Consider the following 27,444-nt stretch of genomic DNA (forward strand, 5'->3'; position numbering starts at 1 on the left):
GGCCGGTCATTGCAGTCAGAAGAAAAATCATGATTCAGGAGAATCAACAAGGTTGTTTCCAGTGGGGGAAACCCTATATGTCAGAAATTTTGGAAGTGGCTCGAGTTGGGTCCCAGGAGTTGTTATTTCATAAACAGGACCATTGTCTCTTCCTTGTATGACATATAAGGAAGAATCATCCGGAAGCATGCAGACCATTTACAAGGACCAGAGTTGTCCCAGCAGCCAGTAATGAATGACATCTGAAACCATGGGGGCGATTCTCCCAAAAGTGCTGAATTGGTGGGAAAACTGGTCCAAATCCCGACTGTTTTGTCAGTTCAGCTTCTCAACTGAATCTCCGCATCCTGTGCACTGCAGAGGTCCCACATCTTGAATCTCATTAAAAACCCAGGGGGGGGCCCGGAGTTTCACAGTTCTGGAACTCTGCGCATGCACAGTGGTCTCAATCTGTCAGACTCCCTGTTTGCTGGTCAGCTCGATCGCTGGCCAGCCCGGGATTCCTGCAGTGCTGCCAATCCAGCCCCCTCCACAGCCCGATCACGGCCCCCACAGCAATTCCCAGGCCAGCCCTCCCGCGTCCTGGAGCGCTCCGATGCACAGCCCACCCCCCTCCCCCCCACAGCAGTGGCGATCCTCCCTCACCCTGGCAGACTCCCCCACCTACTGACCCCGCCGGGTCAGACCCCCCCGGAGGCAGGCCCCCCCCCCGTACCGGCAGACCACACCCCCCCCCCCAGCCTGCCCCAATCACTGCCCTCCCTCCAGCCCAGACCAATCCCAATGCAGAGTGGCAGCGGGACCCCCACACCCACCAATCACCCCAAGGCCCCACCCACAATAGGCCCCACCTCTTTGGCACAGCCCGATGCCCAATGGGCAGTGCCAAGGTGCCCCCTGGGCACGGGCACTTTGCCCCTTGGGCAGTGCCAGGGGGCACAGAATGGCACTGCCAGGGTGTCCACGCCCAAGGGGCACCATCCCTGTGTTGCCCGACCTCCTGGGGGGCCCCGATTGCCACCCCCTTCATTCCGGCAGGGTCTCCTGCTAGTTCCCCGTACGTGGGGAGCTAGTCTGAACCCAGGAAAGAAGTACTCCTGGCGGGGTGGGAGATTCAATCGGGATCTGAAAGGTCCCGATAATGAACTCACAAACGTATTTAAAATACATTTTAAAAAAATTTAAATTACTTACCTGCCTTCCCACCGGTTTCCAGCATGGTTTGACCAGCGACTGTTCACCGGCTCTGGGAGATGCGCATGCGTTCCCAGCGCATGCGCAGATCCCTGTTCAAGGCCGGTGATGCGCATCTTCCACTGCGACCCGACAGACAAGTTGTGGGTCGCGATGGGAGAATCAGGGCCCGTGTTACCAGCGGGAAACATTGACAATCTAAGCAGTGAAGTACTGAGTCAGGTTGTAACAGGTGAGTTTGTCATCCCCATAGAAATGGATTAAACTAAGGGGGCGATTTTACCATTTTGATTCTAAGTGCTGAATCTAGGGTAATTCAGATCTGACTTGGAAACCTGTTCTCAGGTTAGCCTGTTCTCAGGTTAGCCTGAAAAAAAAATCGCGAGTCTGAATCATGCTGTGGGCGGGGCTTATCGCGCCCAAAATCCTGCTGCTCCGATCGGAGCCTTCAACTACACATGCGCAGTAAAACAAATTTGAAAAGCGTTCCCCTGTCACATCACTCCCGGGCCGTAAAAAGTGAATAAAGCAGCCCGAGAGCGATGACCCCCACAGATATCGCCCTACCCCCACAAAATAACTGTCCCCCTTATCCACCCACCCCCTCCCTGCTACCCAGACCAATCGCGATCCCCTGCCCCACTTCCCCCCCCCCCCACCGATTGCCCGCAGAGTGGCAGCGGACCCCCTACTCCTGCCCCCCTCACCCCCCTCACCAAAGAACGATCTGGCTGCCCTCCTCCCCACCAGAGAACGATCTGGGCTCCCTCCTCCTCCCCCCAGAGAACATTCTGGCCTCCCTCCTCCTCCCCCCACCACCAGAGAGCGATCCGGCCCTCCTCCTCCTCTCCCCCATCACCAAAGAATGATCGGGCCTCCCTCCTTCCCCCCCGCCCCCCCCCCCCTCCCCGCCACCCCACCAGAGAATGATCCGGCCTCCCTCCACCCCCCCCCCCCCGTCAACCAGAGAACCATCTGGCCCTCCTTCTCCAACCCCCCCACCAGAGAATGATCTGGCCTGCCTCTCCCCCCGCTTCCCACCACGAATCTTAGTTAGAGAGCCACTGGAATTTACCTCTTCAGAATCTGGAGTGCCCAAAACAGACCTTTGCCGAGCATGTCTGTTTCATGCTGAATCTGGATGGGCAAATTCGATGGTAAACGGGGAAATGCTGGTAAGATTGTGTGTCCAGCTCATTAAGTCAATTTAAATGCGTGCAAATGCCCCTGCCCCTGCCCCAAGCCTGTCCATCATGGTCGGGGGAATGTTGTCATAAAATTAGGCCTCTGTATCAGCCCCGTGAATTTTCTGTGCAATGTGTAAAGTGTGTTAATGTAAGAATGTGTGTCACACGATGAGTTGTTTGGGTGTGGAATGCATTGCCTGGAAGCATGGTGGAGAGCAGGTCCAATTGGAGCATTCAAGAAGACATTAGATGATTACTTGAATAGAAACTACATCACAAGGGTGACGGGGAAAAGGCAGGAGAATGGCACTGAGTCCTGATCGTTTGGAGAGCCGGTTAGACACGATGGGCCAAATGGCCTCCTTCTGTGCCATAACAAGTCTGTGATTATGTGATCTGTCTTCCTTGTTCCTCAGCGTCAGGAACTGAACTGGATGTGGAACATTAGCTGTCGTCTGATCAAAGCACCGTATAGTTTGATCACACTGACTGATTTGACTTGTATTCTATTGATCTAATGATGTCATTTGTCTTCGTTTAGCTTTGTTGATTGCTACTCCACATTGATGGACAAATTGATTTTACTAAGGTCCCCAGGACTCTTTCAACCACATCTTTAACTATTTGAGTACCATTTCTGCAGTATGTCCATTTGCTATTTTCTTTCCCATGTTCAATGTCTTACACTAGTCTGCATTAAACCATTTTTTTGGTCTCTTCACATGTTTTATTCAGCTTCACAGATCTCTTTTTTCTCTGCACTGTCCCCCCTTGCTTGGTATCATTTGCAAATTCAAGCAATGAGTTTTGAGTTTCAGAACCAAGTCAGTGATGTGAATTGGACGTAGTAATCATCCCAACACGGACTCCTGGACACCTCACTCAGCGTTACCATTCACCATGACATTACCTTTCATTTCTAACCCTTAGTATTCTTCTTACCTACACAGTGAAATCGCGCTATGTCAAACTCTGCTGACACAAAATTCCATTATGTTGAAGGCGTCAACCATTCCCATGGGCAGAATAGCAGATCCCATAACATGATACCCAGGATGAGCAAAAACTAGGAATTCTGGATTAGCCAAACTTGCCTAAACCTGTCATTGAATGGCCCTGACTAAGAAGAATGGAGTTAAACTACACAAAAGTGCAAAAAGCCCGAAGGGGCCAACGATCCTAAGGATGAACGCCCTCCCGCTTGACCGCCTGTTTCCCTAGTTGATGCCACAGAGGCTGTAGCAAAGCTCCAGGATTTCACACTGCAGCCCAAAAACAACAGAAACATGTTTTATTACATTGATGACATAGAGTCAGTGGGCGCGATTTTACGACCTCGCTGGGGCGGGACCGGAAATTTCCGCCAGAGGTCAATGTAGATGTCCGTTGTCGGACTCTCGCCTACGCTGCTTCCATGTTGGGCAAGGTAGTAGAGTTCCGGCCATAGAGTCAGAGAGCAATACAGCACAGAAACAGGCCCTTTGGCCCAACTGGTCAATGCCGACCATGGTGCCCTCCCAGCTAGTCCCAGTTGCCTGCGTTTGGCTCATATCCCTCTAATCCTTTCCCAATTTATCCAAATGCTTTTTAAATGTTGCTATTCAACCTGCCTCAGCCACTTTCTCTGGCAGCTCATTCCACATACGCACAACTCTATATGTGATAAAATTGGCCCTCAGGTCCCTTTTAAATCTTTCCCCTCTCACTTTAAACCTATGCCCTCTCATTTTCAATTCCCCAGTGCCCTATCATTCACTGTATAAGTCCTACCCTGGTTTGGCTTTCCAAAATGCAACACCTCACACTGATGGTGGACTGAATCACGTACATTTATAGACAACATGGTAAGCAGAAAAAGACTGAGTTTTCTGACATTTTTCAGTGCAGAAGCTCTGGCCTTTTATAAGGCCCTTGCAAGGTGTGAAAAAATTGAATTAAAAAAATTCCACAATTTTACTTTACTCGCTCTGATGAAGGATTATCTAAACTCGAAACGTTGGCTCTATTCTCTCTCCACAGATGCTGTCAGACCTGCTGAGATTTTCCAGCATTTCCTGTTTTTGTTTCAGATTCCAGCTTCCACAGTATTTTGCTTTTATCTACAACTTTACTGCTCTACTCTATTTTCATTTGGCATTTATATCTGTTGTTTTTGGCACTGACAGCATTTGTAGGGTTATATAGAGATACAGTGATGTGGGAAATGGGGTCTCTTCCACTATCACAAACAAAGCTCTGCTTAACATGAACTTGTTGGTGGATCATCTAGGATTCAGCTTATTGGGATTTTTCCGTATTCAAACTTTGTTGTGAATCCCCACAGCTTTGTGATTGTTCATGTGAAATGTTGTTTAATTCCCTTTTGGAATTAAGTAGAAAACTTTGTAATTTTGACAGTCAACTGACATGAGGGATGGAATTTTCCTGTCCCACCCGCCACGAGAATTGTAGTGGGCAGGAGGCAGAAAAGGTCCGTTGAACTTGGGCAGGATTTTCCAGTCTTGGGGCAAGCGCAGTTAGATAATCCCACTTAATGTCTCCCTCAGATAACTCAAGACAGTTTGTCCATTGCAATCTTCCCTGTATAAAGTTGTGTTGACTGCTGTTTAATGGGTGTTGATACATAGATAATCTTCAAGATTTCTCCTGATATATGATTATATTATTTCATACAGAATTGACATAAAACTAATGAGTCTGGATTTACCTGCATCTCTTTTATTACCCTTGTGAATGTAGGCACTATATTAATCTGTTTCTAACTTGCTCATACCTTCCCACTGCTTGTTGATTCTCTCATGATAATTATGAGTTTGTTTCTGAACACTCTGGGAGGAATATCATGTAACTCTGGGAATTTATTTGATTTAGCTTTTCTAATTGCTTACAACTTCACTCTTATTTATATTGAAGTTTTGAATTATACTTTCATACCCGTTTTTGAGAAACTTCCATTATTTGCTTATAAATCCTTTGAGAACATGATCATTCAGGCTATTTGTTATTTGCTATCTTGTGCTCATTCTCAATTTCAAACTTTTTTGCATCTTACAGTTTCCTTTCTACTGCAGTATGAAAGATCAAAGAAAAAGAACAGTGCCCTTCGGTACACCAAGCTTGCACTAATAAACTCAAAAACTTCCAAACCCAATAACTTTGGTCCCTATGTAGTCCATATCCTTCTATGTCCTGCCTATTCATATATCTGATAAAATGCCCCTTGAACGTCACTATTATACCTGCTTCTATCACCTCCTCTGGCAGTGCATTCCAGGCACTTACCAACCTCTATATGAAAAAACCTGCCTCTCACGTCTCCTTTAAATATTCCTCCTTTTATCTTATACCTCGGTTCCCTAATAATTGACATTTCTACCCTGGGAAAAAGACTCTGACTGTCCATTCTATCCGTGCCTCTCATAATTTTGTAAACTTCTATCAGGTCGGCCCTCAGCCCTCTGATGTTCAAGTGAAAAGAAACCAAGTTTGTTGAATCTCTCCTCATAGCTAATATCCCCCAAACCAGGCAACGTCCTGGTAAACTTTTCTATACATTCTCAAAAGTCACCACATTCTTCTAGTAGTATGGCAACCAGAACTGTATGCAATATTGCAAATGTGGCTGAAGTAAAGTTCTGTACAACAACATGATTTTCTTTCATACATTTGTGGGACATGGGCGTTGCTGTCTGGCCAACATTTATTGCCCATCACTAGTTGCCCGAGAGCAGTTGCGAGTCAACCACATGCCAATTTTTATACTCCATGCCCCGACTGATAAAGGCAAGCATGTCATGCGCCTTCTTGACTACCTTATCCACTTATGTTGTCACTTTCAGGAAACTGTGGACCTGTACACCTCGATCCCTCAGAATGTTAATGCTTCTAAGGGTGCTACTATTTACTGTATACTTCCCTCCTGCATTAGACCTTCCAAGGTGCAACAACTCGCATTGGAGCCATACCAAGCTGTGATACAACCAGAAAGAATGCTTTCTATGGTGCATCTGTATAAGTTGGTGACAGTTGTAGCGGATATGCAAAATTTCCTTAGTCTCCTGAGAAAGTAGAGGCATTGTTAGGCTTTCTTGACTATAGGTCGGCATGGGGGGACCAGGACAGGCTGTTGGTGACATGGACACCCAAAACCTGAAGCGTCAAACATTTCTACTTCATCCCCATTGATATAAACAGGGGCATGCCCTCCACTACGCTTCTTGAAGTCGATGACAATCTCCTTCATTTTGTTGACATTGAGGGAGAGTTTATTGTCGTCACAGCAGTTCATCAGTGTATTGTTTATTGAAATAATTTTTTACTATTACATTTTGCCATTTCAACTATGCTTTTTTCAAGGTCTTGCAGCCCTCCTTAAGACTTGTTTCAGCACAATCCCATTTTAACCCTGGTGAGCTCCTTTCACTTTATTGCAGAACATACACACTATTTCCTCTCAAATGCAATTATAAGTTTACATTACATTGATTTTTTAAACATCTTTTTTGATGGACGAGCCAGACACTACAATTGATTATTTTTAGTTGACAGTATGCATATAAAATTCCAGTGAGTGAAATCTTAAGAGAAATGTCTGTTTTAAATCTATTAACCCTTTTACAATATCAGGTAGAGCAATATCCTCTAGATGGATTCAGTATTTGTCTACCAATATTGCCAACAGAACTTCCTAGAACATGGAACATAGCCAAAAACTTACTATCTGACAATCACTGACACCTTCAGATATTTACGTCAAGTTTCCTCCAAATTCTGCCACATTCTCTGCCTCTGGGATAAGTATTTTCCATATGTTCATCACCCTTCTCTTTAAGCGTCTGTGAGTAATTGTGGGGAACATCAATATGAAAAGGCCATTTAGGCAGATCCATTGCAATCCTTAAGTTTCCACAACATCAACAACAATTTACGTCGCTCCGTCAATGTCAGGAAACGTTCCTAGAAATTTAACCAGCCAGAATTTAACATTCAGCCAATAAAGGAGATGTGAGGAGGCTGGCCAAAAACTTCGGTTTTAAGGATGATCTTAAAGTAGAAAAGTCTGTTTGGAGAGGGAGTTGTTGAATTTAGCATTGAGATTGCTAACAATAGTGGGGTGAAGGGTTTTGAAGTATAAGAAAATAAGAAATAGGGACAGGGGTAGATCATTCGATCCTTCAAGACCCTTCACCTTTCAATAATCTTCCATCTCAGCTCTAACTTCCTACACTGTCATCATATCCCTTGACTCTTTCAGTGCCCAATAATCTATCAATCTCTGTCTTCAATATACTCATCGATGGAACATCCACAACCATCTTGGGTAGAAAATTCCAAAGATGCACACCTTTTGAATGAAGAAATAATTCCTTATCTTAAATGAGTGATCCTTTTTTCTGAGACAATGGCTCTAGTTGTAAATCACACAACAAACTTCCCGCTTCCCCCCCCCCCCCCCCCCACCCCAACACCCACCTGTCCCCCTCCACTCTCCCCATTAAGTGAACATCCTCTCAGCATCAGCCCTGTCAAGCCCCTTTAGAATTTTACAGGTTAAAATTTCAATAGCCCCTCAAAAAGATGTGTTCATTTAAAGCAATACAAACTTTATCAGGCATGTGTTAATTCAAATATGAGTGGTATGCAGCCCAACACAGTGCTTAATGGGTGGTCGAGTGGCTATTATCTCAGCAGGAAGCTGAATTAAGGTGAAGCTAGCAATAAGCCAACATGAACTACATATAGTCAGCCTGTACTACTTAATGCCAATCTACAAATCATAAAGGTGAGGAACATTCAGGCTGCAGCAGTGGCTGGAAACAGTGAGAGAGAAGTTAATGAGCACAAAAGGCCAGAAAGGGCGCCCCAAAATTCTCCAAGGCATCATTGGAGGCCTTAGTGTAGGAGGTGGAAGGAGTGGGTTTTTTTATTTGGTCAGGGGATATGGGCACTGCTGGCTGGGTCAGCATTTATTGCTCATCCCTATTTGGCCTTGAACTGAATGATTTGCTGGGCCCTTTCAGAGGACATTTAAAAGTCAATCATATTGTTGTGGATCTGGTGCCACATGTAGGCCAGACCAGGTAAGCATGGTAGATTTCCTTCCCTAAATGAAGGGGTTTTACGACAATTGACAATTATTTCATGATCATCATTAGACTTTAACTCCAGATGATTGAGCATATAAAGTCCATAAACTCATTAGAATTGTCAAAGCTGTCAAAGAACTGTCAAAGCTCTCAAAGAACTGTCAAAATTGTTGGAGGACTGCCAATGCTTACAAAGCCGTCAAAGAATTGTGAAAGGATACTAGGTAAATTGACATGGAGGGTACGGGCAAAGGGTAGTAACTTCAGGGCATGAATTGGCATTAAGTTGGCATGGTGGCTATTGAGGACCATGGAATGTGGGAGACATAGGGTTTATGTGGGACCATGAGGGGTGGGTAGAGGGGCATGGATTTGCTTAGTATGAGGGAGTCTGGGGGATGGGTATGGCTGGAGGGCTTGGGGGATTTTTCTTTGTTGTTTTAATCTTATTAAAATTGAATTCAACAAAGTGCCAGTGCACAGAGGCAGGGTTTTTTTCCAGCCCACCTCCACACCTAGCAGCCTTCACACTCATTCTGGGGGCACAACTTCTAATCCAGTCTTTTCCACCCAGGAATGAAAATCCAAACTCTGGGTAGTAATTTTTAAAGGTCAATTTTGCATAGCCAGGAATTCTCCCTTTTCTTCTCACCCCACCCATAGACTGAATATTTGGGCCTTAGTGCCTGGATGCATTATACAAGAGGCTTTCTGGGCTAACATGACTGTCAACTGAATTCAACCTCATGTGCCAGTTCTTTATAAATGAACATAACTTCACACAATGCTCCATTCACTTGCTCGGTATACCAACAATCTCTTTCACCAGTGTATGAAAGTGTGGTTGGAATGTAATCCAAAAGCACGGACTAATGATGTGTGTGCAAATCCCACCACAACATCAGAAATATCAGGTGTGGGTTAATCGGGCATCGCAATCCCTGAATTCAATTTAGCTGTTGATAACTTCACGTATCTCCTCATTACATTCTACCTGTTAACATCTTGCATAATCATTGAACTGTTTTATATCTCTTTACAGCCTATTTGCATCCTCCTCACAGCTTTCATTCTCAGTTAGATTTGTACCGTGAACCAATTTGGATATATTACACTCTGTCCGCTCATCTACCCAACTGCCTTGTGGGCAACTTGGGAGAGAAGTTCCAGAGTAAACACTGACTCAAAATTTGGATAGAGTGGAGTATCATTGTTCCGGCAACTCCTGCAGCAAAGTTGGTAGCAAGCAGTACTGGTCTTATCCTTTCCTTCTGACACTATTCACAATGCCAAGAGGGGGTCCCTGATGCTCAGGCAACTCAGGATCTCGATGTTATTTACCCAGACCTGGCTAGGATACTCCATCTTTATGGTTTACGTTGGCATAACACCGAAAGCCACAACTTGCTTCCTTCAATGAGTTCTTGAAGCTTAGACAGTCATTTCTTAACAGGTGGGTTGCTAATCTATACACCAGGCATGATGAACTCAGCAAAGAAGGTATCAGTCTTTCGCAATGCAAGCTGGAATATAAGGATCGTGCATCCTGGCTTTATTGATGACCTTCTGCAGGTTGACGTTGCAAGCAAAACAGCTCTGATCGACAAAAAACTTGCAATGCCTAATGTGGACATTCCTGCACTATAAGAAATTAGGCTCACTCAAAGTGGATCCTTTAAAGTGAAACACTACACAATCTTCCCAGGTGTCAAGGGTTAGTTCTATGAGGCACTTGACGTTGCCTTTAGCAGAATTCCATGAATCAAAGGGTTGCACCTCTTATTGGACAAAAAAGTGCATCTACCAACTAAATGGCTTGGCCAACATATATACTGCACCAGGGAATCAGCAAAATGAATGAAAATGGACAGAGATTGCTCGAGCTATGGTGTTAACATGAACTCTGTGTGAGAAACAGCCACTTCCAAAGCAAACCATGCCACAAGGTGTCCTGGAGACATCCCAGAACACACCATTGGCAGGGCCTGGGAGTGGGGGCATGCACATGGTGCTAATCACTGGGGCCTGTGCCTTTGGCCATCACTGGACTGGACACCAGTCCATCTCTCAAGAGGCAGCCTCAGGTCCCAATCTGTTCACAAATATGCTGCTGTTGTACTTTTGGCAATTCAAGTGAGGGTGTCTACCTGGATGCCAGAGCTGAGGACAGGCTGTTCAACTTGGTAAGACTGAGCACCAAGACCCAAGTGCATAATGTCCTAGTCCCAGAATTATATTTTTCTGATGATGTGGTACTGACATCCCATAATGAAGTTCACTTGTAACAGCTTGTAGGTTTGTTCTTTCAGGCCTGCCTGGAGTTTGGGTTGATAATCAGCATCAGGAAGACCAAGTTTACAGACCAGGACATGGAAAGTCCACCTTTGATCAACATCAACAACCTCACTCTGGAGTCGACAGCTTCACATTCCTTAGATCATCCCTTGATACCAAAATCTGTACCAGCGTTGTCAAGGCTGCAGCTTTGATGTCAAATTTGAGGAGTCAAGTGTGGACCAATAGCAAATTAACCAAAAATGCAAAGCTCCATGTATAGCAAGTTTATGCTCTCAGCAGCCCCCTCGACAGTAGTAAAGCAGGGACAACATATGCAAGTGTTGAGTCAGCGGTGGCTCTGTTGTCTGGGTTATGTGGGCCAAGTGGATGATGGCTCTATGGTGAGCTTACTATTGGCACCTGATCAAAAGGTCACCCATGTCTGTGATGCAAGGATTCTGTAAGCAAGACTTCAAGTCGACTGGGGCCAGAGTTGATGCGTGGGAAGTCCTCTTTGCTGACAGGCAAAGAGGAGACAAGGTAGAGATCAGCAGTCAAGAAAGGTGTGGAAAAAGCAGAGGGAAAAATAAATGACCAGATGGCAGAAAAGGGAGCCCAGCAGAGGCAAAAAACAGCAGCTGGCATCTGTGCCAGCTGCGGAAGGCACTGCCACTCATGAATCAGCCTCTCTAGCCATACCAGATGATGTTCATTTAAGAAGTGACATACCACCTGGGTGCAGTCCGCTGTCTCCCAAGACAGACAGATCCAATCACATCACTCATCATCTAAGCCATGGAATATGAATGGTTGAGGCCCAGGTCCTGATCTCATGGTACTCACTAGTTACAGTCTGCCGACTAGAAAATTATCCACTTAATCCGACTCTTTTGTTTTCTGTCTATTAAGCAATCCTCAATCCATGCTGATATATTATCCTCAATACCTTGAGTTCTAGGTTTGTGTAATAAACTCGAATGTGACATGTTATCAAATGCTTTTTGAAAATCCCCAGTTTGTCCTTATCTAACCCTACAAACTACAAATACTACATTATTTGTCAAACAGGATTTCCCGTTCATGTTGACTCGTATAATTTTCTTAATGCCCTGTAGCTATGTTCTTGGTAATAGATTCTTACATTTCCTATATTGCTGTTGTCAGACTAACTGACCTATATTTTCACATTTTCTCTGTTCCTCCTTTCTTGAAAGCAGAGTTTTACCCATTGGCTTCCAACCTGTGGGTCTGTTCTACAATCTAGGGAAATTTGGAAGATCAAAAGCCCAAACTTCCTCTAGCTTCAAACCAACTCTTTAAAATCCCTATGATGTAAGCCAAACTTATCCAGCTGGTGGCCCGCCACCCTTCAAAAACCGATCAGCCAGGCCTGTATGATCAAAATACAGGTAAGTGAAATACCACAATTTTGCAAGGAGCTGCTCCTCCAATCATAGGTCATTTCTTTGCCACATTTGCTCACTGGTGTGCCTATCAGTGGCAAATGAGTGAGCAAAAGAGTCTTTGATTGGAGGAGCAGCAAACATTCGCGGCGATGAATGTTCTGATGGTTGCCAGATCCACGGAAAGGGAAGCCATGGCGGGGACTAGAGCCTGGGGAGCCAAAGTAAGGCAGGTCCTGGGAGGGTGAAGTTGTGTCAGCCTAGGGAGGACAAACTTGCATCAGGCTCAAGGAGAGTGAATCTGTGTTGGGCCTGGGGTGGAGACAGCGCCCTGGTGAGTATTTGGGAGTGAGAGAGTGAGTGTGTATGCGGCAGAGGGTATGGGAGTGAGAGAGTGTGTACATGTGGGGCAGAGGGAATGGGAGTGTGTAAGTATAGGGCAGAGGGAATGGGAGTGAGAGAGTGTGTGTATGTGTGGGAGGGAGAGGGGAAGTGAGAGAGCGAGTGTGTGTAGGGCGGGGGGATGGGAGTGAGAGAGTGTGTGTGTGTGTGTGGGGGGGTTAGTGAGACAGTGTGTGTCTGTATATGTGTCGTGTGTGTGTGTGAGTGATAGGGTGAGTGTGCAGGAGTTAGAAAATGATTATGTATGAGTGAGCATGGCAGACTCCGCACAGGCAGTGACCCAAGCTGGGAATCGAACCCTGGGTCCATGGCATTGTGAGGCAGCAGTGATAACCATTGAGCCACCGTGAGCAGTCACATGTAGAGATACCAAAAACACTGATCAGGCAAGGGTGGTGTTATTACAGAAATGGAAGAAAGAGGTACATTTTTATCATTTTATAATTTCATTCTTATGATCGAAAAATAGCCAGAGATGGTTTTTTTGTTGCTTGCTTTGATCTGCATTTGATGTTGTTGTATCTATTACATATTTCTCAGACATTTGAAGAATGCTCTGCTTTTTTCAAGAAAGCTCTCTATTTATCTGAGATTCCACTTTGATGTCTGACTAATGGGTCCAGTAAATCTGACTGTTTGAAAATGGGTATGCAGCAGATAGTGGGTACATGAAGTGTGTTGTTCCAGGCTGCACTCAATGTTTGTGTTGGCTGCTCATTATGATCATTTAGATGAGCGATCAGTTCCAGGTCAGGGCAACGATTCATCCGTTCCAAAAAGAATTGTACCACTAGAAAATTGAAACAACAAGTGTTTCTGAAAGCAGCTAATTAATTACTCATCTGACACTCAAAATGCTCCATGTCTGGAAGAGATGATTAAAATCATGTTAGCCACTTGTTATGCTGCAAAGACTAATTCATATATGGCTAAACACATAAGTTGAAGTTGTGCAAGACATTGGTAAGGCCACACTTGGAATACTGTGTACAGTTCTGGTCACCCGATTATAGGAAGGATATTATTAAACTAGAAAGAGTGCAGAAAAGATTTACTGGGATGCTACCGGGACTTGATGGCTCCAGTTATAAGGTGAGGCTGGATAGACTGGGACTTTTTTCTCTGGAGCGTTGGAGGCTTAGGGGTGATCTTGTAGAGGTCTATAAAATAATGAGGGGCATAGATCAGCTAGATAGTCAATATCTTTTGCCAAAGGTAGGGGAGTCTAAAACTGGACAGCATAGGTTTAAGGTGAGAGGGGAGAGATACAAAAGGAACCAGAGGGGACATTTTTGCACTCAGGGTGGCGAGTGTCTGGAACAAGCTGCAGAGGTAGTAGTAGAAGCGGGTTCAATTTTGTCTTTTAAAAAGTATTTATACAGTTACATGGTTAAGATTGGTATGGAGGGATATGGGCCAAACGCGGGCAATTGGGATTAGCTTAGTGGTTGAAATTAAGGGCAGCATGGACAAGCTGGGCTGAAGGGCCTATTTCCATGCTGTAAACTTTATGAATCTATGGACCCGATTTTACCATCAAGTTGCGCCCGTTGCATGCAAAAACTTGGTAAAGTCGGGCATGAGGCAAGTAGCACGATTCATGCCCACCTCTGCGCCGATTCCCCCTTTACCAAGGCCTGAAAATGGCTGCGATTGGGACCGCGCCTGAAAGGGCTGCGACGGCTATTTAAATGCATTTGAATGCACGCCCAACTTTACCGGCACTTCCCCCTTTACCACCGCGTTCGCCCATCCAGAATCGGCGCGAAACAGACATGCTGCATGAAGTCCGATTCGGGCGTTCCATCAGTGAGGGTTAGTGAGAAGGTAAGTGTATAGCGTCTGACGGCTCTCTGCTGCTCACGGGTGTCCTGTCGTTGCGGCCATTTTATTTTTTGGGTCGGTGGCGGCTCTGCGAGTGTGTGGGGGAATGATGCGCGTCAATAAGCACATGGAACCAAGGCTTCGGTATTGAAGGCTTTAATAAAGTAACAATGGAACTACTAACACGAATACACCAGTTCAGACTGAAGGGGTCCTGCCGGAGCAGGGGGTCTTATACCTCGCCACCGGAGGCGGGACCCCACTGGAATGTGCCATGATAACTCTTATAACAGGTAAACACCCTAATCCAACAACATAGTACAACCCCCACAGTAACAACACCCTAGCCCAACAGTAACATAGTAACAAACCCCAGTGGTGAACCAACGATGGTCTGGAGGACCGCACCGACGCTGCGATCTCCTCAACACCGGTTGCGAAACCGGGGCAGGTGCCGATCTCCTCAACACCGGTTGCGAAACCGGAGCAGGTGCCGATCTCCTCAACACCGGTTGCGAAACCGGAGCAGGTGCTTGTGGTGGCGCTCTTTCCAAAGCAACGTCTGGCTGTCCCCTCAAGGACTCCCGGGCCGGCCGGCCCTGGTGAGGCGATGGTGCAGGGGATCCTGGAACGTTTGGTCGTAGTGGTGGTGGTGATGATGATGGTGGCGCCGATCTCCGAGTCTCAGGCAAGCTGTACATGGGAGTAAAAGTGTTGTGCACTGGTCCCGGTGCTGACCGCGCCACGTCTGGGGAAGCAATGAGGAGTAGTGGATTCGTGACTGGGGGAATAGGAGCGACAGGAGTTGCTACGTCCCCTGCGGGCGCCAGGTCTCTAATGGAGACAGTGTCCTCTCGCCCGTCAGGATATGCCACATAGGCATACTGAGGGTTGGCGTGGAGGAGTTGGACCGGTTCGACCAAGGGGTCGGACTTGCGAGCCCTCACATGGCGCCGCAGAAGGACGGGTCCTGGGTACGTCAACCAGGCTGGCAATGAGGTCCCCGAGGACGACTTCCGAGGGAATGAGAACATCCTCTCGTGGGGAGTAGCATTGGTTGCCGTACACAGGAGGGAGCGGATAGAATGGAGCGCATTTGGAAGGACCTCCTGCCAACGGGAGACTGGAAGGCCCCTGGATTTCAGTGCCAGTAGGACAGCCTTCCAGACTGTAGCATTCTCCCTTTCCACCTGTCCGTTACCCCTAGGGTTGTAGCTCGTGGTTCTACTAGAGGCAATCCCGAATGAGAGCAGGAATTGCCTCAAGTCGTTGCTCATGAACGACGAGCCCCTGTCGCTATGAATGTAGCAGGGGTACCCGAACAGGGTAAAAAGTTCACTGAAAACCTTAATGACGGTGGCAGTTGACGTGTCCGCACAGGGGAAAACAAACGGAAACCGGGAATACTCGTCTATTATGTTGAGAAAATAGACATTCCGGTCCGTTGAGGGAAGGGGGCCCTTAAAATCCACACTCAGCCTCTCAAAAGGGCGAGTGGCCTTGACCAATTGTGCCCGGTCTGGTCGATAAAAGTGTGGTTTGCATTCTGCGCAAATCCGACAGCTTCTCGTCACTGACCTGACATCCTCCACCGAGTAAGGCAGGTTGCGGGCTTTGACGAAGTGGTAGAGTCTGGTGACTCCAGGATGACACAGATCATTGTGGAGAGCCTTCAAGCGGTCCTCCTGCATGATGGCGCATGTTCCGCGCGAGAGGGCATCCGAGGGCTCATTGAGCTTCCCTGGACGATACATAATATCGTAATTATAGGTGGAGAGCTCAATTCTCCACCGCAAGATCTTATCGTTCTTGATCTTGCCCCTCTGCGTGTTACTGAACATAAACGCCACGGATCGTTGATCCGTGATCAGGGTGAACCGCTTCCCTGCCAGGTAATGGCGCCAGTGTCTGACTGCCTCCACAATGGCCTGAGCCTCCTTCTCCACCGCTGAGTGCCGAATTTCTGGGCCTTGAAGGGTGCGGGAAAAGAACGCGATGGGCCTGCCTGCCTGGTTTAGTGTGGCGGCTAGGGCGAAGTCAGATGCATCACTCTCCACCTGGAAAGGGATGGATTCATCCACCGCGTGCATCGTGGCTTTCGAGATGTCGCTCTTCAAAACCTTGAAGGCCAATTGGGCCTCCGGCGTAAGTGGAAAGGTCGTGGACTTAATGAGCGGACGCGCTTTGTCCGCGTAGTTGGGGACCCACTGTGCATAATACGAAAAAAACCCGAGGCATCTCCTCAGTGCTTTCATGCTAGCGGGCAAGGGAAGTTCAGTGAGTGGGCGCATACGGTCTGGATCAGGGCCAATGACCCCGTTTTCCACCACGTATCCGAGGATGGCTAACCTACGCGTACGGAATACGCACTTCTCCCTGTTATAGGTCAGGTTCAGGCGAGATGCAGTGCGCAGAAAGTGTTGGAGATTAGTGTCGTGGTCCTGCTGGTCATGGCCGCAGATGGTGACGTTATCCAGGTACGGGAAGGTAGCCCGCAACCCGTTCTGGTCCACCATTAGGTCCATAGCACGCTGGAAGACCGAGACCCCATTGGTGACACCAAATGGAACCCTGAGGAATTGGTATAGACGACCATCCGCCTCAAAAGCCGTATATTGTCGGTCCTCTGGGCGGATGGGGAGTTGATGGTAGGCGGACTTAAGGTCTATGGTAGAAAACACTCGGTACTGCGCAATCTGATTGACCATATCAGAAATGCGCGGGAGAGGATACGCATCCAGCTGCGTGTATCTATTAATGGTCTGACTATAGTCGATGACCATCCGAGGTTTGTTCCCGCTTTTGACTACCACGACCTGCGCTCTCCACGGACTAGCACTGGCCTGTATGATCCCTTCCTTGAGGAGCCGCTGAACCTCAGATCTAATAAAGATCCGGTCCTCAGCGCTGTAACGCCTACTTTTAGTAGCGATGGGCTTGCAGCCAGGAACCAGATTTTTAAAAAGGGATGGTGTAGTAATTTTCAGGGTGGATAGATTGCATGCGGGGCGCTTTGGGCAATTTGGAGGCTGCGGCTGATTCCCTACTGCCAGTGAAGGGAGTGGCCCACCGTACTGTAGGATCACACTCCTCATGTGGGCCATAAAGTTTAGTCCGAGGAGAATTGGCGCGCAAAGGTGAGGTAACACAAGGAGCCTGTATTGCTCGTAAATTGTGCCCTGTACCTCAAGAGTTACCATACATCGTCCTTGGATCGGTACAGACCGGGACCGTGATGCCATGGAAATTGTCTGTTTGGCAGGGAGAATCCGGAGTCCACACCTTTTAGCAGTTTCAGGGTGTATGAAACTTTCGGTGCTTCCGCTGTCAAACAGACAATTCACAGTTCTGCCACTAACCTTTACCTCCATCATAGAATGTTCCAGTCTGTAATGCCTGGTCTGATCCAGAGAGATCGACGCCACCGTTGGCCCCTGGGCGCCACTGCATGCTGCCGATGTGGATGCTGAGGACCCCTGCTGGTCGCTGCTGCATGCTGCCGATGTGGACGCTGAGGACCCCTGCTGGTCGCTCCTAGTCGTCGTGGACCATGATGGCCGCCCCCATGAATCGCATGTGGCCGAGGGCGCCAAGCGCAGCGACTCCTGGTGGTCTTCCTCCTCCGTCAGCCACGATGGCGCCGTCCTGGGATCGCACGTGGTCGGACCTCGTGGGTACTGCGATGCCGAAGGAGATTGTCTCCGTTCTGGAGGGTTACAAGCTGCACTGCCGTTTTTAGACTTAGACCAAGCTACACTGCCGTTTTTAGGCTTGGACCTGCAGACTTTGCCGTAGTGGCCTTTTTTACCGCACTGGCTGCAGATTGCCGTTCTTGCCGGACACTGTTGCCGTGGATGCTTGGCCCCTCCACAAAAATAGCATCGCTGGCCACCTGGAGCTGCCGCCGTCGTCGAATCGATCTGGGAGCGCGGGTTAGCGGGGCGAGGAGGGAGCTGAGCTTGCTCCAACCACGTTGACTGCACGTGGTCCTCGGGGTACAGCGCCAAGCTCTTCGACGCCGCCTCCAACCTCACGGCCATCTCCATTGCCTGGGTCAAGTTGAGTTTCCCCTTTTCTAGCAATTTAAGCCTGATGTACGAGGACCCTACCCCTGCTACGAACGCGTCTCGGGCGAGGTCGTACATATACTGTTCGGCGGAGACGTCCTTACAGTCGCAACCCCTGGCAAGCTGCAGGAGCTCATTGGCATAATCCTCCATGGTTTCGCCCGACTGCCGACGTCGTGTAGCGAGGAGGTAACGAGCATGTATCTCGTTGGGTGGCATAGTGTACCTTTTCTTTAGGAGCTCGACAGCACCCTGGTAAGTGGGAGCTGCACGAATGGCTAGGTAAATCGTGTCGCTTACCCTTGCGTGGAGGACCTGGAGTCTATCACTGTCTGTAGTGATAGCTACCGAGGCTGCCAGGTAGTCCTCAAAGCACTTCCACCAATGGTCGAATGTGTTAGCTGCACCGACCGCACGTGGGTCCAGTGTCAGACGATCCGGTTTTAGAATCTGTTCCATACTCTCTGTTTTTTTCTTCTTGTCGTACAGTTGTGAGTTTTCTGTTTACTTTATTAAATTGATGCGCGTCAATAAGCACATGGAACCAAGGCTTCGGTATTGAAGGCTTTAATAAAGTAACAATGGAACTACTAACACGAATACACCAGTTCAGACTGAAGGGGTCCTGCCGGAGCAGGGGGTCTTATACCTCGCCACCGGAGGCGGGACCCCACTGGAATGTGCCATGATAACTCTTATAACAGGTAAACACCCTAACCCAACAACATAGTACAACCCCCACAGTAACAACACCCTAGCCCAACAGTAACATAGTAACAAACCCCAGTGGTGAACCAACGATGGTTCACCACAGGGAATGGGGGGTTGTTGCTCTGCAGGGTTTCCGATGTCTGACTTGCAGCATAGACCCGGATCTCAGCATTGACCTCGGGTCTTGCGGTGCTGCTGGGTCCTAGTGCCCTCAGCTCACTTCCAGCTGGAGGATGTGCACAAAGTCTTTGCAAATTGCACTGCTGCAGCCTCTCAACTTTGCAAGGAGCTGTGATTGTGGGGAGCGTATGGCTGGGAGATTTGCGGGGAGCTGTGATTGGGGGAGCATGTGGCTGGGGGAATTGGGGGGGGCTGTGATTGTGGGGAACATGTAGCTGGGGGAGTTGAGGGGGCTGTGATTGTGGGGAGCATGTGACTGGGGGAATTGGGGGGGGGGGCTGTGAATGTTGTTGTGCTAGGGGCAAGCAGCGTTCCTTAACCTCGACATGTGTTTCTCTCCATCTCCCCCCCCCCGCTTCAGAGTGACGAGATGGCTTTTGCGATGCAGCCAATCGATCTTGCTGTTCTTTTGGTTGCTGCTGGAGCTGAGGAGGAGGAGCTGGAGGAAGAATTGTGGGCACAGGAGGCCCGGGACTTACTTACTGCAGGAGTAGAGGGAGATGACCACCAGAGGCAGAAGGTGGCTGCCATTCCCCAGCGGCGCGGGGGGGGGGGGGGGGGGGGGGGGGGATGTCACTATTGCGCGAGTGGCTACATGGGTGTCATTATAGTGGGTCTCCGCCTCAGACACAGGATTCTGCACAGGCGTCATCAGTCATGTCTGAAGCGGTAACCTGGCACCACGTTAGCGCAGTGGTTGGCACTGCTGCTTCACAGCATCAGGGACCCGGGTTCGATTCCTGGCTTGGGTCACTGTCTGTGTGGAGTTTGGATGTTCTCCCTGTCTCTGCATGGGTTTCGAGAGAGATGGTGGAGGAGGAAGAGACTTTCAGAAACAGGAAAAGAGATCAAGAAGAAATTGGAGTCAGATTCAGAAATGACTGTGCAAGCGTCCAAGAAGGGACGCGGTGGAAGACAAACAGCAAATTAGAGTAAGGAATAAGCGGACAGTTGTAGAGATCATCTCAATATTTTAAAACTTTTGTGAGGCAAACCTTGTTTGATCAACTTGATTTAAATTATGTTTGCATATGTCCAATGGCTTTAGTTTGATGAAAGAATGTTATACTGATATCATGTAACAATGCAATATATTGTATCCCGCGAGCTATATTCCATCTTAATGGTCCTTTCGTGTCAGTGACTGCTTCGAAAAAAGCTGTTTCCGATGAAAGGGGAACTGTGTTTTAATCCAGCCTGCCCTTTATTCATTCCACAAAACCAAATTGTTGTAAATAGAACGAATCTGAGGATATTATTCATAGAATCCCAACAGTGCAGAAGGAGGCCATTCAGCCCATCAAGTATGCACCGACCACAATCCCACCCATGCCCTTAACCCCATGTATTTACCCTGCAAATCCCCCTGATACTAGGGTCAATTTAGCATGGCCAATCAACCTAATCCGCATGCATATCTATGATCTTTGGAGTGTGGGAGGAAACCGGAGCACCCGGAGGAAACCCACACAGACACGGGGAGAATGTGCAGACTCCGCACAGACAGTGACCCGAGGGCGGAATTGAACCCAGGCCCCTGGTGCTGTGAGGCAGCAGTGCTAACCACTGTGTCACTGTGCACCCCTTGGAGACTAATTATTCTTGTTTCATTATTTGAAGGGGCTGCCCCTCAATTGCTGGTTGCAGTTCCATCCAGCGCCTGATTTTTGGCCATCCAGTGTGGAAGGGAGTGAGCAAGTTGGAAAACCCCTTATGGTTCCTGGGCCTGGTAACAACAGCCATTTGCAAGAGGCAGGTCACTCTGGCTGCCCATGTCTCTTTCACGATCTTATCTACCCTGGAGAAGCAGTACATAATGTCTGCCTTTACACAACTGGTGGGCAGTGGCCTGAGTAGTAAGCACTGAAGAAATAATATTTCATTTATGGTTTGTATCTTTTGTATGATTTGGTTTTTTTTAGTTCTGCCCCTCTTTACTTTTGTGAACGTGTCCCTTTTAAAATTAAGAATTCTTTTATTGGGTTGGTGGTATTGGGGGTAACTCAGAATCTCCTGGAGTCTCAATTACTTAATTATGGGCGGCATGGTAGCACAGTGGTTAGCATTGCTGCCTCACAGAGCCAGGGACCCGGGTTTGATTCCTGGCTTGGGTCACTGTCTGTGCGGTGTCTGCACATTCTCCCCGTGTCTGCGTGGGTTTCCTCCGGGTGCTCCGGTTTCCTCCCATATTCTGAAAGGCGTGCTGGGTAATGTGCATTGACCCAAACAGGTGCCGGACTGTGGTGACTAGGGGAATTTCACAGTAACTTCATTGCAGTGTTAATGTAAGCCTTACTTGTGACTTTCATGAGTTCTCGACTCCGGCAGGCCCCCGCTCGCCAGAGGTCTCGGGTGTTCCCTCCTCCACCCGATGTACATTATCAGAGGTGTCGTGCTCACCAGAGAGTGACCCAGAAAGCCTCAACACTAACTGGACCCACCGACGTGTCAGTATCTGGGATGGTGAGTTGTAAGGTGGAAGCTGATGCCAAAATGGTGCCACCCTCGAAGGTCCTTTCACCCATATCCTCCAAGTACGAGTCGGGACCAGGATGGGCGGGAGCTGCAGTAGGGGTCTGGAGTCCAGAAGGCCCTAGGGCATCCGGATCTGTCCCTGCAACACAGGGCACAAGGTTAAGTGCAAGGGAAGGAGAGGAATCCGGGATGCCAAACACATGAATCTCCATTGACATCGAAAAAAGCACCAAAGAAATTCTATCACAGGAACAGGCCCTTCGGCCCTCCAAGCCTGTAGTGATCAGGCTGCCCATCTGATTTGTTACCCCCTATCCTTCTGGGGACCATATCCTTATTCCCATCCCATTCACATAGCTGTAGCCCCTTAAAGGTCCCTATTGTATCTGCATCCACGATCTTCCCCGCCACTATCCTCTCTGTGCAAATAAACATGCCTCGTTCTTCTCCTTTAAACCTTGCCCCTCGCACCCGAAACTCGTGCCCCCGAGAAGTTGCCTCAAAGTGATTGAAGGAATGACAGGTGCTCACGTCTTGACAGCAGCCCGACCATGCTGTCGCTGACAGCCCGCATCTCTCCTTCCCTTGACAGCTCCAGCAACCGCTCCTCAAAGGGGGTGAGGACCCGGAGGTCTGGCTCACCACCCCCTGTCTTCGCCCTCTCATGGGTGTTATGGTTGGTCTTCTCCTGTGGAGACAGAAGGAGCCATGAAAGAAATGGTGGCGTGTCTCCTGCAGAGCATCAGGTGGTGGCCCTTAGAGGGCAAACACAGTGTGGCTCTTGGGCGGATAGGACGGAGCTGCTTGGGGGTCAGGAGCTGGAAGCATGCAGAGTGCTGGGGATGGAAGGATCTGGGGGAAATTTGGGGGAAGATGCAAGATGGGGTTCAGCACTCACCCTTGCTGCATGGATGAGGTAATTGACTTTTTTCCAGCACTGCTTCACAGTTCGGGGGGCCAGTGCCCCGGCACTGACCGAAGCGGCGACTTCCTCCCAGGCCGCATTCCCATCAGAGCCTCTGGGTGTGCGTCCTCCTGGGGGGAAGAGGGTGTCCCGCCCCGCCTCGCCTCTGCTGCATCCAGTAGCCTCCCCAGGTTGCCCTCAGAAAATCGGGGGGCTGGTCATGCGCACATTTTGTGCAGGAATGCCTGCCTGCCTGTCCATTCTTGAGTTTTAAGTGGAGCTACCCCTCGTTAAGGCAGATCAGCTGCAGGCAGTTTGGCACAGCATTCCAGCAAGTTCCATGCAGTTTGCATGTTAGCATTGAGGGGAAGACAAGCGACCAGTTGCAGATGTGCTGATGGGGGTGGGGGGGAGGGGGGTTGGGGGGGCTGGTGGATCAGTGCCTCAATGATTGGGGAGAGGGGAGAGAGAGGGAGGTGTCACACAGCCATCGGAGTCCAGAGGAGATGGGGGTCTTGTACGGGAGGGTCCAGGGTGGGGGTGAGGAGGATCACTCTGCCTGATATCTGTGGGGTGGAGGGGGGAGAGTGGATCTCTCTGCCTGAGATTGGTGTGGGGGAAGGGGGTCCACTGCCACTCTGCCTCAGATCATTGGGGGGAAAGGGGGGCCCGCTGCCACTCTGCCTGAAATCATTGGGGGGGAAAGGGGGGAGGGGCCCGGGACGGGCCTGCGTGGCAGGGGGATGGGGGGGATAAGAGGGTCAGTAATTCTGTCGGGGTGGGGCAATGTCTCCAGGGGCTAGGGAGAGGCATTATCCAGCCCGGGAGCGAAATGGTAGGGGAGCATTATTCTATCTTTTTTTTCTGCACATGTGCAGTTGGAGGCGCCGATCGGAGCTGCAATGTTTTGGGCACATTAAGCCCCGCCCACAGGCTTGTGCAACGCGATTCAGACTCGCTGATATTTTTGCAAGCAGAGTGCGTACGGGGGCACCAGACAACGGCTCTAAAAGTCGGATCTGAAACACTCCCAAATTCAAGTCCGCCCAGCACTTAGAATCAACATGGTAAAATGGACATGGACTCTAAGTTGAGTTTTCCTGATGAGTCCCATTTTGAATCTTTTTTCTGCTCTCAGTTTTCTCTCTAAAGATGCTCAGTCACACTGGGATATAGTTCAATGGACACTGGCAGTTTCTTCACCTGTGTGACAATACAATGGAGGAGATTGTCAACTTCCTATCCTGGGATAACAATGCCTGTTGACCACCCATTGTGGACACATTCAATATTCACTCCCACTTACACTCGGATGGCAAGCTTCAAAATACCCTGAAGTGAAATAATAGAATTACAGAATGGTTACAGCGCAGAGGTACACCACTCAGTTAATCGACTGTGAGATTTCTGTCTGCCAGAACAATGCAGCTCGGTTCACTCCCGTGTCATTTTCCTGTAACCCAAAAATTTTTTTATCTTCGGATGCTCATCCAATTTCCATTTGAAAGCCACCATTGAATCTCCCTCCAGCACATTATCTGGCAATTACATTCCAGACCCTAACCACTCGCGATGTAAAAACAAAATGTTTTCTCATGTCACTGTTGCTTATTTTATCCTTCACCTGAAACCTGTGTCCTCTGGTTGTTGACCCTTCCTCTAACAGGAACAGTTTCTCTCCATCTACTCTGCCTAAACCCCTCTGAACTTTAAACATCTCTCTAAAATCTCCTCTCTAAGCAGAACAACATCACTTTCTCCAATCTATACTAAAGCCCATCTTCCTTGGAAAAATCCTACACCCTCTCTGGAGTTTTCACATCAGTCCTAAAATACAGTGCCCAGAATTGGACACCATACTCCAGTTGAGGCTGAACTAATGTTTTATAAAGGTACATTATAACTTCCTTGCTTTTGTATTCCTGTCTCAATTTATAAAACCCAGGATCCCATTCAGCCGTTCTCAACCTGCCCGACCAACTTCAACGATTTGTGCACATATAACCTGCTTCTCTGTATCCCTGGACCCCTTTAGAACTAGGCCCTTTAGTTTATATTGCCTCTCTTTGTTCATCCTACAAAAGGATTCCACTTCTCATTTGTCTGCATGAAATTTCATCTGCCATGCATCTGCCCTTTCAATGGACTACCTCTTGAACTCTATAATTTTCCTTCTCAGAGTTTACAATGAACGAAGAAAAAGTCCCATGAATCAATAAAAAAATACTTTCAGGTTGACATTGTGCACTGTACACTCAAGTCTAAGGATGGCATCTTGGGCCTGCACTCTGCTTGCGTGAGATAGCTGGAGAGGGCTCAAATCTGGCGAAAACCATTAATCGCAAATCTTGCCAGCAAGATCGCGATCTCTGATTTTCGCCGCTCTAGCTAGCAACGTAATGAGGTGTATGCCCATAATGGGAGTGAACCTGATTTTAATATATTTTAATAAATTTCAATATAATTATATGCTGCCCCCTTGCCAAATTATCCCCCCTCACAAAATTTTCATCCCTTGATGACGTGATGTCACATCAGTGAACTTTAGAACAGGTTTTCCCAAACATGAAGCTGTCGAGGGGATCCCTCCAGGGGTACAATGGCCAGTATAGCCCCTGGGGGAGGGACATGCCAGGTATTGCCCTGACAGTGTCTCCTGGCACTGTCCCCTGGCACAGGTTGGCACTGTAAGAAGTCTCACAACACCAGGTTAAAGTCCAACAGGTTTATTTGGTAGCAAATACCACAAGCCTTCGGAGCTTGCTGCTCCTTCGTCAGATGGAGTGGTCTCTGTTCTCCAACAGTGCACAGACACAGAAATCAAGTTACAGAATACTAATTAGAATGCAAATTTCTACAGCCAGCCAGGTCTTAAAAGGTACAGATAATGTGGTTGGAGGGAACATTAAACACAGGTTAAAGAGATGTGTATTGTCTCCAGACAGAACAGCTGGTGAGATTATGCAAGACCAGGGGCAAGCTGTGGGGGTTACTGATAATGTGACATAAATCCAACATCCTGGTTTAGGCCGTCCTCATGTGTGCGGAACTTGGCTATCAGTTTCTGCTCAGCGACTCTGCGCAGTCGTGTGTCGTGAAGGCCGCCTTGGAGAACGCTTACCTGAAGATCCAAGGCTGAATGCCCGTGACTGCTGAAGTGCTCCCCCACAGGAAGAGAACAGTCTTGCCTGGTGATTGTCGAGCGGTGTTCATTCATCCGTTGTCGTAGCGTCTGCATGGTTTCCCCAATGTACCATGCCTCGGGACATCCTTTCCTGCAGCGTATCAGGTAGACAACGTTGGCCGAGTTGCAAGAGTATGTACCGTGTACCTGGTAGATGGTGTTCTCACGTGAGATGATGGCATCCGTGTCAATGATCCGGCACGTCTTGCAGAGGTTGCTGTGGCAGGGTTGTGTGGTGTCATGGTCACTGTTCTCCTGAAGGCTGGGTAGTTTGCTGCGGACAATGGTCTGTTTGAGGTTGCGTGGTTGTTTGAAGGCAAGAAGTGGGGGTGTGGGGATGGCCTTGGCGAGATGTTCGTCTTCATCAATGACATGTTGAAGGCTCCGGAGGAGATGCCGTAGCTTCTCCGCTCCGGGGAAGTACTGGACGACGAAGGGTACTCTGTCCACCATGTCCCGTGTTTGTCTTCTGAGGAGGTCGGTGCGGTTTTTCGCTGTGGCGCGTCGGAACTGTTGATCGATGAGTCGAGCGCCATATCCTGTTCTTATGAGGGCATCTTTCAGCGTCTGGAGGTGTCTGTTGCGATCCTCCTCATCCGAGCAGATCCTGTGTATTCGGAGGGCTTGTCCATAGGGGATGGCTTCTTTTACGTGTTTAGGGTGGAAGCTGGAGAAGTGGAGCATCATGAGGTTATCCGTGGGCTTGCGGCTTGCAAGTTGGCACTGCCAGGTTGGCACTGCAATGACAGGTGGGGGGTGGGGATGATCGGGAGTTCTGGATAGAGATGAGTGGGGGTCGGGGGGCGGGGGGGGCGGGGACATGGAAGGCCCAAGATATCTCCGTGGTGGAGAGGGGTTTAATTCCTATTTGTGATCATGGGCATGGTTAATAACTATTTAAAGACCTCGCTTTCCCTCTCCAAGAAGTTGCTTAAAATCCAACTCTTTTACCAAGCTATCATCGATCCTGATATTTCTTTATGTGGTTCAATGTCAAATATTGTCTGGTAACATTCCTGTGAGGCATGAGAGGAAGTCATATTATGTTATGTGCTCAATATAACTGTGAATTGTGGTTATTCACAGGTTTAAGACACCTTAAAAAAATTTGAATTAAAATTCCTTAAAAGCCAATCACGAAAAATTACTGCATCCCTTTATTTTAAAGATTTGGTTTTTTTTAGATTTTCCGATATCTTCATTCGAACCATAAATGGTAATTATACCCAAGGAAGTAGTTTGTAAAAGTTATCGAATCTGACAGGAAGAAGGAACTGAATTCACATTAGCAGAGATAAGCTCATTAAGCTTAAGCTTCGTCGATGTATTTTCATGTCATTTCACAGTGATCATAAATTCAAGAAAAATATATTCACACCAACAAATACTTTAAAATGATTGGATTGCATATTAATGCTTTTTTTTTGGTATTGTTTTGAAAGTTAACGCTTCTGACAATTACCCTGTAAATAATTCCCAGATTTCATTTTGAAAACATCATCTGAAATCCAGTCATACATAAAACGATCTAATGGTCAGACAATACCAGC

Source organism: Mustelus asterias, chromosome 14, assembly GCF_964213995.1.
Source record: "Mustelus asterias chromosome 14, sMusAst1.hap1.1, whole genome shotgun sequence".
In the NCBI taxonomy this organism is placed as follows: domain Eukaryota; kingdom Metazoa; phylum Chordata; class Chondrichthyes; order Carcharhiniformes; family Triakidae; genus Mustelus; species Mustelus asterias.